We start from the raw sequence: 19,454 nt of genomic DNA, 5'->3' as shown, positions 1-19,454 counted from the left end.
TATTTTGTTTCTAAGAGATGCACTCAGGTCAGGTACATGGAGACCTTATTTGTCTGCAATGATGTTTTGATGAACAGGAATGTAGCACAAAGTAAAGGTGAAAGCAGCCAGCTGTTAACTTTAATGTTAACGGTTTCATTTATATTTTTATTCTACAAGCTGCACTAAAGTTAGGAGAGAAGAACAATCAATTATAGTTTGCTGCAAATACCTGTATATGTCTCCATCACTAACTGACACAACAAAGGGGACTCTCACCTTGTAGCGTGACACATTTTAAGATGGCATATAGCAGGGGTGGGGACCGCCAGGGCTCAAGTGTCCTGCAGGTTTTAGGTCTCACCCTGGGTCGCTGAATCAAATGACTAATTCATTAGCAGACTTCTGGAGAACTTCAAGGCATGTTGAGGAGGCCATTTAGCCATTTAAACCAGCTGTGTTGGATCAAGGACACATCTAAAACCTGCAGGACACCGGCCCTCGAGGCCTGGAGTTCCCCACCCTCGGCATGTATGTTGGCTATATCCCAATTCAGGGGCCGATTACGTCCCAGCGACGTGACGAAGTGAATGCTGCTCGGTTTGCAGTCCTGAACATCACGGCACAAGCAGGATCCACTGCACTGTTAATGTTAGCTATGTTATATTGCTGCCTCTGTTCGGTGGTGTCGAGCCAAACGGACTTTAACGTGTGTTTGAACGAGCTGACGGTTCACTCGTTAAGCTGAAAGAAAGATGCAAACGAACGATGAGCGCTCAGAGATGTGGTGCAGAGTATGCCGTGAAAATCATTTGTTTGAAGCCAGCTCACCTCCTGCAACCACTTTTCTGAGAATCTTCCACATCTTGAGGAGATCTCACCTTATCTTCCTTATCTTGCGTGTTGCAACTTCTTAGCTGGTGCGCGTCTTTTATTTTGACAGCGCATGTGCACCTGCGGACCACTTATGTGCACCCCTGATAATAATCTTAATAATAATAATCTCCAAATAAAATTTTTATAAAACTTTATCTTATAAATACGCTGTGCTCTCCTTTATGTTTGATTTTATTTTGCCCCTCACCTCCCAACCAGTCATGGCAGAAGACTGCCCCTCCCTGAGCCTGGTTCTGCCAGAGGTTTCTTCCTGTTAAAAGGGAGTTTTTCCTCTCCACCGTTGCCAGAGTGCTTGCTCATAGGGGATCATTTGATTGTTGGGGCTGAATTTTTGGATTTCATTTAATTGGCTTGAACTGAAAAACCTAAAAATTCAGGTGAGGGGTTCACATAGTGGAGAGCACTACATTTGTTAACTGCACTTTTATTTGTAGATTTTGTAGTTCTTCCTACTACAAAAACTACAAATGAAAACAAGGCAGTTAGCAGCAAATGAAAATAAATAAAACACATTTAAAAAAAATCTGCTACTGCTCTGTGTGTTTACTTCAGTGAACACTTGTATGTTTTTGTGTTAGAAGATTATAGATTGTCCAAAATATGTGAGAGTTTTTAAATCAGCACTGCATGAGATGAACTGTGACACAGACGGCTGTCGGCCTGGCGAGGGAGAGCTCCACTTCAGCCTCCAAACTGGAGCCAGTGTGTTACTCACAGAATCACAGATTTACTCACATTTACTGACAGTGGATCGTCTGATTGTTCTGTGGGGTCTTTGCAGTATTCAGCCCCTTCAGGTGACTGTTGTTGTGACTGCAGGTAACATTTGGACAAAAGTCTTATGACTCCATTTTTAGGGTTTAATTAGGTTAAATATTTAACGAGTCAATTCGAGAATTCAAGACATATTTATCACTAAAATGATAGGTGAGAACAGACGGAGGGTGAGTACCTGTTTGCTGCTTCTTTTTAGATATCAGAGAAAACTAATCGGTGTAAGATATAACAATAGACGTCACCCACACATCAGAGTCCTTTTACATATTTTAATAATGGAAAATCTCTATTTTCATTGTTTGTTAAGTGCACACACTGCATGAAGTCACATGTTTATAAGCATTTTTGGTTTGTTCCACAGTTTTCAGGAACCTGTTCAGTGCATCCCAGAACATGTTCTGTTGCTCTCGAGTGTTCACACACAGAGTACATTCACATGCTTAACCTTGACCTTAACAATTAACAGCCTTGTCCCTGATGCTCAAATTTAAAAAAAGGAAGTTTCATCAATGATGTGGTGAAAAAAATCTGAACTTTATCACCTTTTGATCTGAAAAGTTACTGGTAATATATAACCTAACTTCCCCAGAAGCTGGTAAAGAAGTTGGACTACATCACCATCTGGTACGGGAACTGCACCCTCACTGAAAGAAGTCTCTGCAGTGGATCGTGAGGACAGCAGAGAAGATCACTGGAGGCCCTCTCACATCCATCTCCCAACTCTATGACAGACACATCATCCAACGTGCGAACAGCATAGTGAAGGACACTCTCCACCCCTCACATGCACTGTTCTCCCTCCTTCCATCTGGTCGTTACGGTTTCGCAGCATTAAAACCGTAACGACCAGACACTGCAAGAGCTTCTTCCCCCAAGCAGGCAGAGCCCTCATCTCACTACCACAAAAGGACTGATATACACACACCTCTCCAAACACCTACAATACTCATCAAAAGACACAAAAACAACAAGAACTTCCACAAATCCACAAATACAAACTGGACCTGGGAACAAAATTACAGACCTAATCTGCTGGTGGACATTTTTGTCCACGAACAAGCTGAAGGGATTTTTGAACAAACCCAGAGGGTCAACAAACATTTAATTGGAACCATGTTTATTTCTCAGCAGCATCAATAGTAACAAAAACACAATTTAGATTTTGCTGGCAAAGTCGATTGTTCTTATCTATTTGAAGTACATCCTATAAACCTTTTATTCCAAAATATTGCGATACAGGATACAATTTTTTTAAACAAGAACTTTATTGAACAAAGAATGAGTTTACAACACACACACAGATGAAGTATACAAGAGAATAGAACATGAATACAAATAACCAGGGGTAAAAAAACGATTCACAAAAAATTCACATATATGTTGTGTTTTGAGAGACTTTTTGCTGGTGGAGTCTGATATTGATTTTATGTACAATTCCACATCCTTAAGAAAATAACATTGGAGGCGGGGTGAGTGAGGGGGCGGGGATTTAGCCTGGACGCTCTGTTTAGAGCTAATAAAACATTGGGGACATGAAGCCTTCATTAGTGGAACAGAACATTTATATGAAGCTTTTATCTGTCAAATGCAATAAACTTCAGATGCACCAAACATAAACCTAAATACTGAATCATGGACGCAAACACAAATGAGGCAGAAAAACATTTTTGTTCCACAAACAACAATAAAAGTACCTAAACACAACCACCAATCAGACTGACTGAATTCTCCACAGCTGACATCTACAACTTCTGCTTTTGGTAAATCAGATACAGACAGTAGCAACAAAATTGACCCTGAATGTGTCGGCAATAACAACCAACACTAGATTCTACGCCCTATAACAGGATACAATTTCAGACATTTTTGGATGGTGGATTTTGCAGTTGCACACATGCAGTAAAGTCTCCTGGGTTTACAGGAGGTCCAAAATGGAAAAAAAATCCAGTGAGTGGGAGTTCAAAGGGGGCAAAATATCATGCTGATGACAGATGAAATTGTTCAATGGCATTGCTGGAGAAACTGTTGGCTGCAGTTTTTGGAAAATTACAATAATAACAATAATAACAATAATAATGATAAGAAGAAAAACATAAAGAAGAAGAAGAAACTTGTCCTGGCAACATATGACGAGTGCAGAGTAGCGATGTTGCAATAACTGTTGTCCCACAGTGCCACCTGGTGCTGATCACTGTGCACTTCCAGCTACATGAACCCAAGAGCTATTATAAGGTTTAAGTACTTTAATGAAAAAAAGTTATATTTGATTGAACTTTGCATAAATTTGTGTCAGAGGAAAATAGCAGATCTCCAGTCATAAGACATTAAACTAAGTGCTAAATGGAAAAAGTTATTTAGAGTGTCTGTGTCACGGTGTCGGTGACCCAGTGTTTTGTGTATTGTTGTTTTCTTGTAGTTTGAGATTTCAGGTGTTTAGTATTGGTTTTGTTCTGTTTGTTTCCTGCTTTACTTTGACAGTCTGGGCCATGCGTTAGTGTTTCTAGTTTGGCGTCTCCGTGTCCTGTCTGCTAACTGATGTCAGCTGCCCTGCTTTCCTCTTGTATTTAATGTCTGTGACTGCTCCTGCTCGTCGTCGCGTCGTACCCTCATTCTGGCCTGTGCAGTTCAGTTTCATGCCCTCATCGTTCTGTTCCATTTCCTGATTTATGCCTGCAGTAAAGCAGAGTCTGCATTTTGGGTCCTTTTTCCTGCCTGCCCGCACACAGCCATGACAGTCTGTTTATGAACTCTAATAACTGTTACATATCTTGAAAATGTCTCAAGAGATTGTAAAAGTTGTAAAAATGCATCTCGACGTTCATCTATAAATAAAAGGTTGAAAAAGGACCAGTTTTTCTCTTAAACGCAGCTCACATTCTTTCCTCTAGTTCCATCAAGTCTTCACAGTATAGTTTTTTTTCTTTTGCTGCACTCTTTACTTGATTGATCAGTTGATTGTAAATGTATACTCAGTACTAATAAACATGAATTTGAACATGAACGCATCATCAGTGTGACTCCTGAGAACAAACCAATATGTGATCTTTGATTGTGCTGCTGAAGGCTCAGTGAAGTGTGTGTGTCCTCCAGCGCGGTAGGAACTGAACACTGATGCAAACACAAGAGGGCGCCATCATCCAGCCAACAGGGATGTAGTGGAGGTCAGATATCGGGCTGGTACTGAAACTCCAGAAACATTCTGTACTTAAGTAGACGTACAGATACTAGTGTTAAAAATTACTCCAGTAAAAGCTGAAGTACTAATTCAACTTCTTCAAATCAGTTTGATGTTTGAAGGCTCGGAGTGACGAATCTGTTAAACCAAAAGTAATGAGCCAGTTTTAAAAATGTGAGGAGCAGAAAATACAGATATTTCTTTAAAATGTAGGAAGTAAAAGTAAAACGTTAGAAAAACAACGACTCAAGTAAAGTACAGATACCTGAAAATTCTACCATACAGTGAAGAAGTATTTGTACTTCGTTACTTCCCACCTCTGTACTGAAACAAAATCTTTTGCAATGTGAGAGATGCAGTAAAACTGAAAGGAAAGGTTCAGAGGACGGCAGTGAGACCTGCTGGGATGCTTTGGAGAAGAAAAAGACAAATCTTGGTGTATGCAGTAACCATCTGTACACAGTATAGCACTTTGGCATTTTTGTAAACTATTTATTCATAATAATAAATTGAATTAATAGTAATAATAATAACTATATAGCTGTAATTCACTTTTTCTCCCTGGCCCTTGAGCTGCTGTAATAAATGAAAATTCGCTGTGAGATTAAATGAAGTCTGTAAATAAACACAAACACCAAAAACTAGAACTTCACTTAAACAGCGCCTCATAAATATCCTGCATATGAAAATAAACAAAAAATCTGTGAAACAGACAGTGTTAAATCAAACTATTAAAAAAAATAAAACAATATCAAACAAATACATAAATGATGATGTAAACAAACAGAGGTACCTGAAACAAGGCAAAATCAACTATAATCATCTGTAGCTAATTAATGTATGCAAAGACGTACTAAGAAAATAAATGTATTATTAATGAATAATCATCATCGTCATCATAATTTTAAAGACTTATTGCCCCTGGGCGCTGCAGTGGTAATGGGAGCCCTGAGCAGCCACTTAGTTCATGCTTCTGCTCGTGTTGAGCCAAAAACTGATCTCTGATGTTTTTATGCCTAATGTGTTTACTTATGTTGGTAAATAGACCGTAGTCTCTGCAGGAGACTGCAGTCTCCATCGCACTGCACTCTGTCCTCTCACACCTGGACAACAACAACACCTACGCCAGAATGCTGTTTATAGACTTCAGCTCAGCATTCAATACAATCCTCCCCTCACAACTCATCAGGAAACTGACAGACCTGGGCATCAGTTCCCTCATCTGCAAATGGTTACTGGACTTCCTGACCAACCGCCCCCAACATGTCCGGCTGGATAACCGCTGCTCATCTACCATCACGATGAACACCGGTGTACCACAAGGCTGTGTGATGGGCCCTTTCCTCTACTCCCTCTTCACCCACGATTGCAGACCTGCTGATGGTTCCAACACCATCATTAAGTTTGCAGATGACACCACGGTGATTGGCCTCATCAGTGACAACGATGAGGCCGCCTACAGGGAGGAGGTGGATCGTCTGGCTGAGTGGTGCGACACAAACAACCTGCTGCTTAACACCGAGAAGACCAAGGAGCTCATCGTGGACTACAGGAGGAATGCTGACCCACATCCACCCATCCACATTAAGGGGACGGTTGTGGATCATACATGAGCAATATGTTTTGACAGATAATAGGCCAGCTAGTCATTTTTGGCTTCATTTCCATTGATCATTGATTGGCAAATACTGGAAATCAGTTTTTGGCACAACACCGGCTCTGGTCGTACAAACTCAGACCACAAACACGCTGTCAGTAAAGCTTCATAATTGTAAATGTTTGTTTGTGTTAAAGGGTTTAAAATCTTCTTCGTTTTTCACTGTTGAGAATCCAACACAGGTTAAAGTCACTACATTCAAATTTCCGTGAGAGCAATGTCTTTTATTTCTTGTGGTAACTCTCCACAGTTAACTTTCATACAGGTGAATTTAGTTACAGATATTTACAAAGGGTTTGGCCCTTCATATCTTTACACCCTTGAGTTGTTCATGCCAACTGTTAAAGCACGGCTCTGCCAGGTAGAGCTTCCTGAGAAGTAATGTTTTGACAACACATAAATACTTCACCAGTACAAAAAAAAAATGATAGAGATCAAAACAAAGACTAAAAGCTGATTAATGAATCAATGAATGAATCCATCAATCCTCTGATAGCCCCTCTAGTTTCCTGTTGTACAAAACTATGTAGAAGTTCTAATTATCTAAACACTTCATCTAATACATTACTTTCATTTTTAAACAGTTTACTTAGGACACCTGAATTTTACTCAAGTGAGATCTTTAATGTTTGAGTTTTACATGTAGGGCGTATTTTTTGTATGTTTCTGTCTTTGTACTTAAGTAAAATCTCTGATCACGTCTTTCACCACTTACCACAGTGGTATCATTCCTCTGACCTGCAGCCGCTCCTTTCCAATAACACTCCCTCACCTGATCAGATTTATGCTGCACATGTGTATTACCAGCTGTAAAAAGGTCTTCAGTAGAATCTTTAAAATGGCCCTTCATATCTTTACAGGCTTCATGCCAGCTGTTTCAGCACAGCTCTGCCAGATAGGCTTCCTGAGAAGTGACCTGCTTATCTCATTTTAATTTTCTTTACTTATGCTATTAGCATGTACAGCACTTTGTGAACTCTAGTTTTATGTTAAAGTGCTTTATAAATAAAGGTGGTATGGTATGGTATGGTATGGAGTTGCCCCTGGTGAGAGGCGGCGGGCTGGGGTGGGTATTCTAATATCCCCCCGGCTTGCTGCCGGTACGTTGGGGTTCTTCCCGGTGGATGAGAGGGTTTGTTCCCTGCGCCTTAGGGTCGGGGAACGGGTCCTGACTGTCATCTGCGCTTATGCGCCGAGTGACAGTTCGGAGTACCCAGCCTTCTTAGAGTCCCTGGGGGGGGGCTGGAAGGTGGAGACTCTGTTGTCCTGCTGGGAGACTTCAATGCTCACGTGGGTAACGACAGCGAGACCTGGAGGGGCGTGATTGGGAGGAACGGCCTCCCTGATCTGAACCCGAGCGGTGCTTTGTTATTGGACTTCTGTGCTAATCACAGTTTGGCCATAACGAACACCCTGTTCGAACATAAGAGTGTCCATAAGTGCACGTGGCACCAGGACGCTCTAGGCCGCAGGTCGATGATCGATTTTGTAATTGTATCACCAGACCTGCGACCATATGTTCTGAACACTCGGGTAAAGAGAGGGGCTGAGCTGTCAACTGATCACCACCTGGTGGTGAGTTGGATCAGGTGGTGGGGGAGGACGCTGGACAGACGCGGTGCACCTAAACGCGTAGTGAGGGTGTGCTGGGAACGTCTAGCAGAGGCCCCAGTCCGCGAGATCTTCAACGCACACCTCCGGCAGAGCTTCAACAGCATTCCGAGGGAGACTGGGGACATTGAGTCCGAATGGACCATGTTCAGCGTCTCCATTGCTGAAGCTGCTGCATTGAGCTGCGGCCACAAGGTGGTTGGTGCCTGCCGTGGTGGTAATCCCCGAACCAAATGGTGGACACCAGAGATGAAGGGAGCCACCAGGCTGAAGAAGGAGTCCTATCGGGCTTGGTTAGCCTGTGGGACTCCGGAGGCAGCTGACAGGTATCGACAGGCCAAGCGGAATGCGGCTCGGGCAGTGGCTGAAGCAAAAACTCAGGTGTGGGAGGAGTTCAGAGAGGCCATGAAAAAGACTTTCGGACTGCCTCGAAGAGATTCTGGCAAACCGTCAGACGTCTCAGGAGGGGAAAGCGGTGCTCTACCTGCACTGTGTATAGTGCTGGCGGAGCGCTGCTGACTTCGACTGAGAAAATTCTCAGGCGGTGGAAGGAATACTTCGAGGACCTCCTTAACCCCACTGACACGTCTTCCGAGGAGGAAGCAGAGTCTGGGGATGAGGGGAATGACCCGCCAATTTCCGGAGGTGAGGTCACCGAGGCAGTTAAACAACTCCTTGGTGGCAGAGCCCCTGGTGTTGATGAGGTCCACCTCGAGTTCCTGAAGGCTCTGGACGTTGTAGGGCTGTCCTGGTTGACACACCTCTACAATGTTGCGTGGAGATCAGGGGCAGTACCCCTGGACTGGCAGACCGGGGTGGTGGTCCCCATCTTTAAGAAGGGGGACCGGAGGGTGTGTTTCAACTACAGGGGGATCACACTCCTCAGCCTCCCTGGGAAAGTCTATGCCAGGGTGCTGGAAAGGAGAGTTTATCCGCTAGTCGAACCTCGGATACAGGAGGAACAATGCAGTTTTCGTCCTGGTCGTGGAACACTTGAACAGCTCTTTATCCTCTCGAGGATACTTGAGGGTGCATGGGAGTTTGCCCAACCAGTCTACATGTGTTTTGTGGACTTGGAGAAGACATTCAACCGTGTCCCTCGGGGTGTCCTGTGGGAGGTGCTGTGGGAGTATGGGGTGTCTGGCCCATTGCTATGGGCCATTCGATCCCTATACGACCGTTGCAAGAGCTTGGTTCACATTGCCGGCAATAAGTCGGACTCGTTCCCGGTGGGTGATGGGCTCCGCCAGGGCTGCCCTTTGTCACCAATTCTGTTCATAATTGTTATGGACAGGATTTCTAGGTGCAGCCAAGTGGCGGAAGGCTTTCATTTCGGTGGCCTTTACTTTATGTACATTTTCAAAATGGCATTGTCTTTAAATATCACTGATAAAATTTCAACATAAAGTGGTTTTTCTTCTTAAAAAAAATAAGGCAGAAACATAATAGGTTATTTGAGCAGCTTCACCTTTAAACTCTGAGTAACCTTAGCCAACATTATTTTAATAATAATAATAATAATGGATTGGATTTTATATAGCGCTTTTCAAGGCACCCAAAGCGCTTTACAATGCCACTATTCATTCACTCTCGCATTCACACACTGGTGGAGGCAGCTACGGTTTTGTACATTAGGTTAAAACAGTGTAATCATCGAACATTTTAATGCAAAAAATAACAAACCCATTGGACTCACAATACCTCCATGCTCATTTACTGTTCGTCTGTTTCAGCCTGATTGCCCCTCTGGGGGCGAGGGTACCTCGACCAGGGGTATAGAGTATGTTTGGGGAGTGTGAATGTGTGTACAGTGTCCATCTCTGTTTGTCTCCACATTGGGCGAGTGCCGAGTATTTGTATATGTGTGCATGGCGGTGGGAATGCATGTTTGTGTCTGTGTGTGCCTGTTTGTCTGTGTTGATATGTCAGGTCGGGTCTTACACTCCATCTCTCTGGGAACATCTCAGGCCCCCCCAGCTTTGGGGGCCTATCTCCCCCTACCACACTCCCTGCAAGTTGGGGATGCCCTCAGTCATTGGTGCGTTGGTGGTCCTTGGTGTCTGGGGCCGGGCGCTCAGGTATGTACATTCCCAGTGGCTGCCTGGCGCCCGTGGCTCGGTCGGGCCACTTCCAGGGGGTGTTGGGCCCTCACACCTTGGGCCTGACTATGCCTGGGGCTTGGTTCACTCTGGCGCAGCTGGCTGCCGGCGGAGCCTCCTGTGGCTTCTGTATCGGGTGACCCCACGTTTGGGGCTCTCCTCAGATCTCTCCAGGAGGGTGGCACGGTGGCCCCTCTGATGGTCCTCCTTGGGCCTGGATCACCTCCATGCCTACTTCATGCCCTGGGGGGGCAGGGCTATGGCTTCCCACAACCTCTAGCAGATTGTTACATGGAGAAACCTTTTGAATACACGCACACAGGTGTACGCACAGGTGCTCACAGACATACACTATATCTTTCTTGGCTGCTACCTCTTGCGTACTGCACAATAACATTCAATATTTAGTATTTACTGTTCCTTATATTTATCTAGGTTCATTCATTCATTTTCATTCATTTATTTGTTCATTTTCAGGCACAACAAATACCTATATTGAACATAAAATGCACAAAACAAAAAACAAAAATTGCCTGAAAAAGGAGTGGGACGAAGAAAACTTATTAAATCCCACCCCTATGCTCACTCATCAACAAAAAAAAACAAACTTCCCGCAGCTACGCCCATCATTGCATACAGACCCATTAACAGCCCCGGGCACATACAAGCATCTAAACGGCAGCTCACAAACAACAATTAGAGCTTTCATAACTGAATACAGAATATATAAATTATAAATTGCATTACCACAGGTAACAGGCAGTAATAACTACAAGTAACAAACACACATACATATACATACATATATATCTACACACACATGTACATATATGTACATACATACGCACACACTTTTTTTTTTTTTTTTTTTTTTTGGAATCCATACCAGCACTGGTAAGAGAACAGACATTACAGAGCACACTAAAAACCATCATTGAGTATACTGTGACCAGACCAACTGTTTGTAGAGGAATTTAAATCTATGAATATTTTTGCATTGTTTCAATTGTAAACTCAGACTGTTCCAGATTTTCACACCACATACAGACACACAAAAACCTTTACGGGTTGTTCGAGTTCTGGGTAATTTGAATTTTCCAAAGCCTCTCACATTATAAACCTTTTCTCGAATTTCAAATCTAGTTTGTAAATTTGCCGGTAAAAGTTTAGTAAAAGCTTTATACAAAATTATGGATGTATTGTAATTAACCAGATCCTGGAATTTAAGTAACTTTGCCTGAAGAAAGAATTTGTGAGTATGATCTAGATAACCAGCCTTGTGAATAATACGCAGTGCTCGTTTCTGTACTGTGACTAATGGATTAGTTGTATTTTTATATGTATTTCCCCACACTTCCACACAATACAGTGGGGCAAAAAAGTATTTAGTCAGCCACCGATTGTGCAAGTTCCCCCACCTAAAATGATGACAGAGGTCAGTAATTTGCACCAGAGGTACACTTCAACTGTGAGAGACAGAATGTGAAAAAAAAATCCATGAATCCACATGGTAGGATTTGTAAAGAATTTATTCACCACCACCATCAACTTTGCTAAATTGCTAATGAAAAACATTGATCAGGCAGCTGTGATTGAGCAGCAATGTAAATCCAACTATTTTCATGGTTGTTGTGGTCGTGATAATTTTGTGATGCCACATCGAAAAGGCTCGGATGAGCTTTCCAAAGTTCTACAAGTTGTGCCTCCATCGCTTGTGTCCAGATCACACGCTGCACAGCCGTGCTGCTCCATCTTTTTCACCGACGTTTATGTGTTTGCGCGTGCGCAGTGTGAGCAGCTGCGGTGACACCCTCACGAGCGATTGATGATCGGGAGCTGCTCGAGTTGTTAATCACTTCTCGTTATCCCACGTATACTACACGATGCACGATGAAGGCCAAAATCGGGCCGATCACCAAATCGGTTGCACGACTCAAAAATCGGCTCAAAATGGGCCAAAAATCGCACAGTGTAAGCCCAGCATTAGAGCAGCAATGTTTGTTCGCTCAGAGAAAGAAAAAAAGGCTGCAAAAGTACAGGGAGGAATGGGAAAAGGAAAACACCTGGCTGGGAAAGTGCACGATAACACCTTTAAAGCGCACTGCACTGTGTGTCGGCGCACTTTTTCCATAGGCATGCTTCTAGTGGTGGGCACATGAAGAACATGAGGGGCATGAAAGCTCGGGGAACCCTTAACCAATTTTTTGTCCACCAGGCCACGGCAGAAGCAGATATGGTATGTAAACACTGGTTTGTTTTTTTAAACCCTCTAGTTAAGGTTAATATGGGCATGTGCAGTGAATATCAGCGCTATGTGGCCAGAAGTGTGGTAATATAATTTATTTTCAGAATCAGAATCAGAATCAGAATCAGAATGGGGTTTATTGCCAGATGTTGAGGTTTACAACATTAGGAAATTGCTGCGGTGCTTCAGTGCAAACAATAAGAATTAAAGTGCTATGTAGAAAGAAAGATATGTGCATGAGATATACATGAGATATATACATGAGAATAAGACTTATGAGTGCTACGTAGAAAGATATATACATGAGTGCAGGTGGTGATCGGTGCCAAACATGAAATGATGCAGTGACACAGCGTAGGGTCATGTGTTAGTGGCGGGGACAGTCATGTGGTTATTGTTCATGTGTCCAACAGCAGAGGGGAAGAAACTGTTCTTATGGCGAGAGGTTCTGGTGCGAATGGACCGGAGCCTCCTGCCTGAGGGGAGCAGGTCAAACAGACTGTGTCCAGGGTGAGAAGGGTCAGCTGAGATCCGAGCTGCACGCCGCAATGTCCTGGAGGTGTACAGGTCCTGCAGAGATGGGAGTCTGCAGCCAATCACCTTCTCAGCAGAGCGCACAACACGCTGCAGTCTCTGTTTGTCCCTGATAGTGGCTCCAGCGTACCACACGGTGATGGAGGAGGTGAGGATGGACTCGATGATTGCGGTGTAGAATTGCATCATCGTTTATTACATTTTGTGTAATAAACAACTGCAAGGATAGATGATTACAACAAATAGATGACTAATACATAAAAGTAATACATAGATGAATAATGATGATGAGTTAAGATGCGTAATCATGGGAACAAGCGGGTTTACAAACAGGAGCAGCTGATTAGCATTAGAAAAGCTGAAATAATACCTCAACTGAAGCCAATTGTACTAAATGCACCATATGTGCACAGTTACAAGAATATTTTTCATTCTATTGTTTTCTATTAATTTATATAATTTTAAGTTAAGCAGGACAGAGTTCTTTTAAAGAAAGATTTACTTATATTCTCAAAAGTTAAGCATGACAGGCTTCTGTTTAAGAAAGAGACCTGTTTTACTGTGTTAATGTTGTCATGTTGAGCTAAAAATAAATGGCTAAATGATCATTTGTTTCCCATATGGTCATATCACAAAGAATATGCATCTGCTTAAATCAAATTCAAGTCAAATGGTTAAAAAATAATTTCACACACACAAAAAAGAGCTACCACACTGGGAAGGGTGAACTGGGTTGCCACGAGGTGTCCCTTATTTATTTTTCAGGGAGTTGGCAACCCTAGTTCCCGGCCACCGCGCGCGCGTACGAGCGCGGCTTGATTTTAATACCGCTGATGACCACATCGTTCGTACGGGTGTACTGCTCCAGCTCATCCACCCGCCGCTCGAGATCCATGATCCGTCTGTCCTTCTCGGCATTTTGGAGGCGTAGCTGTTTTACCTCCTCCAGAAGCCCCAGAAGCAGCTCCTGCTGCGCCCTGACTGCGGCCACATCTCCGCACAGCGCTCCGAGGGAGGTTTTAATGTCCTCAACCTCCTCTGGTGTTGGGCCTTTCTTGGGTGGCATACTGAAGTGAGAGCACGAGGCGGCCACCACGAGGGACCCGGAAGCGGAAATTCTGACCTCGAAATGCTTTTTTGAAAGGTTATTGCTGTGGTGTTGTGTTTATTGTGTTGCTCTCCTTTTGCTTGTTTTCTTCTTTTTTTTCCTTTCAACAGATTTTTTTAGTGTCTTCTCTCACTGTCTTTCTTTCTTTCTTTCTTTCTTTCTTTCTTTCTTTCTTTCCTATCCCCCAGTCATGTCTGCCCTGTCTGTAATAACTTAAAATAAAATATAATATAATAAATTAATTAATAATGCTAACACGGTGGCACGGCGGTTAGCACTGTTGCCGCACAGCAAGAAGGTCCTGAGTTCAAGGCCATGAGGCCGGGGTCTTTCTGTGTGGAGTTTGCATGTTCTCCCCGTGTTTGCGTGGGTTCCCTCCGGGTACTCCGGCTTCCTCCCACCGTCCAAAGACATGCAGCTTGTGGGGATAGGTTAATTGGATAATCCAAATTGCCACTAGGTGTGAATGCATAGTTGCATAGTTCCCATTTCTGTATAGCTGTATATCTCAGATTCTGTAAAGTTATTTATTTCATATTCTGTATAGTTTTTCATATTTATATCCTGTTCATAGCCTGTACATAGCTTGTACTCACTACAGCCTGTACATACTTATAGTTATAGAATATTCACAACATACTTCATACCGTGTACATTATAACATACCATAATAGACCCATTTCTGTAATATACTCACATATCTATATTATTGCTAATATATATTGTAATATATCCTACAGTGGGGCAAAAAAGTATTTAGTCAGCCACCGATTGTGCAAGTTCCCCCACCCAAAATGATGACAGAGGTCAGTAATTTGCACCAGAGGTACACTTCAACTGTGAGAGACAGAATGTGAAAAAAAAATCCATGAATCCACATGGTAGGATTTGTAAAGAATTTATTCATAAATCAGGGTGGAAAATAAGTATTTGGTCAATAACAAAAATACAACTCAATACTTTGTAACATAACCTTTGTTGGCAATAACAGAGGTCAAACGTTTACTATAGGTCTTTACCAGGTTTGCACACACAGTAGCTGGTATTTTGGCCCATTCCTCCATGCAGATCTTCTCGAGAGCAGTGATGTTTTGGGGCTGTCGCCGAGCAACACGGACTTTCAACTCCCGCCACAGATTTTCTATGGGGTTGAGGTCTGGAGACTGGCTAGGCCACTCCAGGACTTTCAAATGCTTCTTACGGAGCCACTCCTTTGTTGCCCGGGCGGTGTGTTTTGGATCATTGTCATGTTGGAAGACCCAGCCTCGTTTCATCTTCAAAGTTCTCACTGATGGAAGGAGGTTTTGGCTCAAAATCTCACGATAAATGTGTAGGAATGTTTAGCTGATGTAGAGTTTAGAAATGTGTTAACATAGAATGTAGAATTATTGTAGAGACACTGTTTGTAAAGTAATAAAGGCCTTATTGTGTTGTGAATTTAGGAGTAGATTTTAGAAGGCTTCTCCCCCACTGAGCGGAAATTCCCCAGAGGATGTTTTAAGGTGGGGGTGTTAACATTTGTAACCGTGGGGGGTTTTATGACCTCTAGGAAGATATCTTTACCCACAGTGTTTTAACTGTCACGCACACACACATCCACACGCACACTCACTCATGTGCACTCACACATACACACAGGTATGCGTACACAGTCACACACGAGCACTCACATAGACACGTGGGAACGTGCACATGTAGGCATTCACGTGCTCGTGCACATAGACACAGACAGAGTTTGCAGCACACCGTAGGGGTTTTTTATGATGGGGTCACTTCTATAAAGCTGACTGTAACAAACAAAGGGGTGAAGATTTTTGCAGAGGGACACCGGCCTCATCTTCCCTTCTAGAAGTGCATGCTTAAATGAAGAAGAATAAAGATGAATAAAAGATTTTGTAAAAATGACTACTGAGTCCGGTGCCATCTCTGGATGCTCGAGGAATAAAAAGAACCGGGGTAAAACTGATTTCTCAACACATGGCCCCATTCATTCTGTCCTTAACACGGATCAGTCGTCCTGTCCCCTTGGCAGAAAAACAGCCCCATAGCATGATGTTTCCACCCCCATGCTTCACAGTAGGTATGGTGTTCTTGGGATGCAACTCAGTATTCTTCTTCCTCCAAACACGACGAGTTGAGTTTATACCAAAAAGTTCTACTTTGGTTTCATCTGACCACATGACATTCTCCCAATCCTCTGCTGTATCATCCATGTGCTCTCTGGCAAACTTCAGACGGGCCTGGACATGCACTGGCTTCAGCAGCGGAACACGTCTGGCACTGCGGGATTTGATTCCCTGCCGTTGTAGTGTGTTACTGATGGTGACCTTTGTTACTTTGGTCCCAGCTCTCTGCAGGTCATTCACCAGGTCCCCCCGTGTGGTTCTGGGATCTTTGCTCACCGTTCTCATGATCATTTTGACCCCACGGGGTGAGATCTTGCGTGGAGCCCCAGATCGAGGGAGATTATCAGTGGTCTTGTATGTCTTCCATTTTCTGATGATTGCTCCCACAGTTGATTTTTTCACACCAAGCTGCTTGCCTATTGTAGATTCACTCTTCCCAGTCTGGTGCAGGTCTACAATACTTTTCCTGGTGTCCTTCGAAAGCTCTTTGGTCTTGGCCATGGCGGAGTTTGGAGTCTGACTGTTTGAGGCTGTGGACAGGTGTCTTTTATACAGATGATGAGTTCAAACAGGTGCCATTCATACAGGTAACGAGTGGGGGACAGAAAAGAGTCTTACAGAAGACGTTACAGGTCTGTGAGAGCCAGAGATTTTCCTTGTTTGAGGTGACCAAATACTTATTTTCCACCCTAATTTACGAATAAATTCTTTACAAATCCTACCATGTGGATTCATGGATTTTTTTTTCACATTCTGTCTCTCACAGTTGAAGTGTACCTCTGGTGCAAATTACTGACCTCTGTCATCATTTTAAGTGGGGGAACTTGCACAATCGGTGGCTGACTAAATACTTTTTTGCCCCACTGTATATCACTAAAGCACTTGTGGATGGATGCAAACTGCATTTCGTTGCCCTGTACCTGTGCATGTGCAATGACAATAAAGTTGAATTCTAATTCTAATTCTAATTCTAATCATCATCAATAAGACCCAACCAGAGATGAACAATAACCCATAATACAAAATCAAACCAAAACATAAGAAACTCAAAAATCTTCTTCAGTCAATTGAAGAGACTCTGGCTTATAGCCATGGCAACCCTTTCCCAGCACAGCTGCACCCAGCATACGACAGTGGGGAAAGCGTTACTCACATATGCCGACAGAGGTACACCTCTGCCTCAGCAGGTGGTCTCTATCCGCTAATTTGTCCCATGTGCAGCCGGTCCACAGTGGATAAAAAACATGTCACATAAAACACTAAAAGCCGTGCAATAGAAACAGAATAAAACCATGCAAATAAAATGACACTCATAAATAAACACTAAAAATCAGAATTAAACCCATATACAAGATATACACAAATTTCAGCTGTGTGACACAGCCCCATAGTTCTTGTGATGAAAAAAGATGGGTCTATATGGTTCTTTGTCGACTAACGCCAGGTGAATGAGGTATCACAGTTTTAATGCTTAGGCCATTCCCTGGGTTGAGGAGCTCCTGGGCCGGTTAGGCACTGCTCACGTTTTCATGACGCTGGATTTAACCAAGAGCTGCTGGCAGATTCTCTTGTTTCCGCAGCCCAAGAAAAAGACGGCCTTCTCCACTTCGTACGGTTTGTACCAATTTGTCAAACTTCCATTCGGCTTGTTGGGAGCCCCATCCACTTTCCAGCGCCTCATGGACGATGTGCTGCGGCCGCATGCTGCATATGCTGGCTCTTATTTTGATGATGTCATGATCCACAGCGACACCTGGAGCATGTGAAAAATTTTCCAACCGATAATCGTCGGTCCAATAATCCGATAGGCGATATATTCGCGCATGCGCAGACTTTTTGATGGGTGGAGCAAATTAATCATGCACAGACTGATTTATGCGTTTAGAACACAGAAGAAGTCCAAACATGGACAAACTAAATGCCAAATTGCACACTGGAGGAGAAGGCGCAGATAGAAATGGACCGTTACCTCAGCGAGGTGTCAGGGTTCCTGGGTCGTTCAGTCCATGTTCACTAGTTATCTTCCATATGTTCCATATGAACATATGCATTAATTTCCAGTTATTTCCATGTATAATTGGCCAGATTATGTTCAGCCTTGCTCTCACCCATCTCCAATCGTCATCATCGTTAATCTTGTATTTAAGTCCTCAGTTTCCACCAGTTCATTGTCTTGTCATTGATGTTGTCACTGCTGTGTGTTCAGTTCAGTCAGCCAACCAGTTGTAGTGAGCGTCTCTCGCCATTCAGCTCCTCGCCTCACTCACCTGCCGCCTCACTCACCTGCCGTGGTGCAGCGGCTCTGCCTCCCATCTCGGCTCGGCTTATTCCATATATATTACACTTCAGTGCTCAGATGAACTATGTTTGAAGTCATTTATGACTTGTATAGTTTGTTAATACACATTTTCATGAGCTTTATGTCGATGGCCCAGTAATACCACTTAAAGTTAGGAAGTGAAACCCTTCTCTCTATGTGCAGAAATGTAGATCTTTAAGATTTTTTTAGATTGAACTATAAGAATGAGGACAAATGATGTTTTTTCTGCTGGTAAAGTGTTCGGAGAAATGACTGAAAATTGCTTCTTTGTTAAGTTGTCTGTTATGGATGCAACACAGCTTTACCTCTTCAGTTAGGAGCCTTCTTGTGCTTGAATGATTCACAGGTCAGTGTTAAGTGGGTTAACGAACACAGCATTCCTGTGAAAATGGTCAGGTACAAGGACCGGATTGAAAATGAGTGAAAAAGCAGCCGATGTCTAAATAAAACCTTTGAATCAACAGGTTGCTGCTGCTGTGCATTAACAGAATAAGAGGCTTTTCTGTTAGTAGAATTTATGGTGCCGTCTAACAACAGCAGCATGTTTAAATGTCCAGTTGACATTTAAAGATTAAAACATCAAAATGGTAGGTTGCTCATGCGAGGGAGAGGCAGAGTGGATATATTGGACAAAGGATGATGAAGATAGAGCTGCTAGGCAGGAAGAAAAGAGGACAAACCCAGAAAAGATTTAGAATGTAGAGAATGAGGACATGCAGGGGGTTGGTGTGACAGGTATAGGGGTCAGATGGAGGCAGATGACCTGTTGTGGTGATTGCTAAAGGACTAAACTGAAAAAAGAAAAGCATTTTATAGCTGTTTATAAGCTGGCTGCCTACTGTACACATGCAGTACACAGAGTTGGGCCAAGTCTTGCAAGTATTTTTATCGCACTGCATAATTGTAGCCACATTCTAATAAATTTA

The sequence above is a fragment of the Simochromis diagramma genome, unplaced genomic scaffold (assembly GCF_900408965.1).
Source record: "Simochromis diagramma unplaced genomic scaffold, fSimDia1.1 OVJJ01000545.1, whole genome shotgun sequence".
Lineage (NCBI taxonomy): Eukaryota > Metazoa > Chordata > Actinopteri > Cichliformes > Cichlidae > Simochromis > Simochromis diagramma.
Note: the sequence above shows the minus strand (reverse complement) of the source record.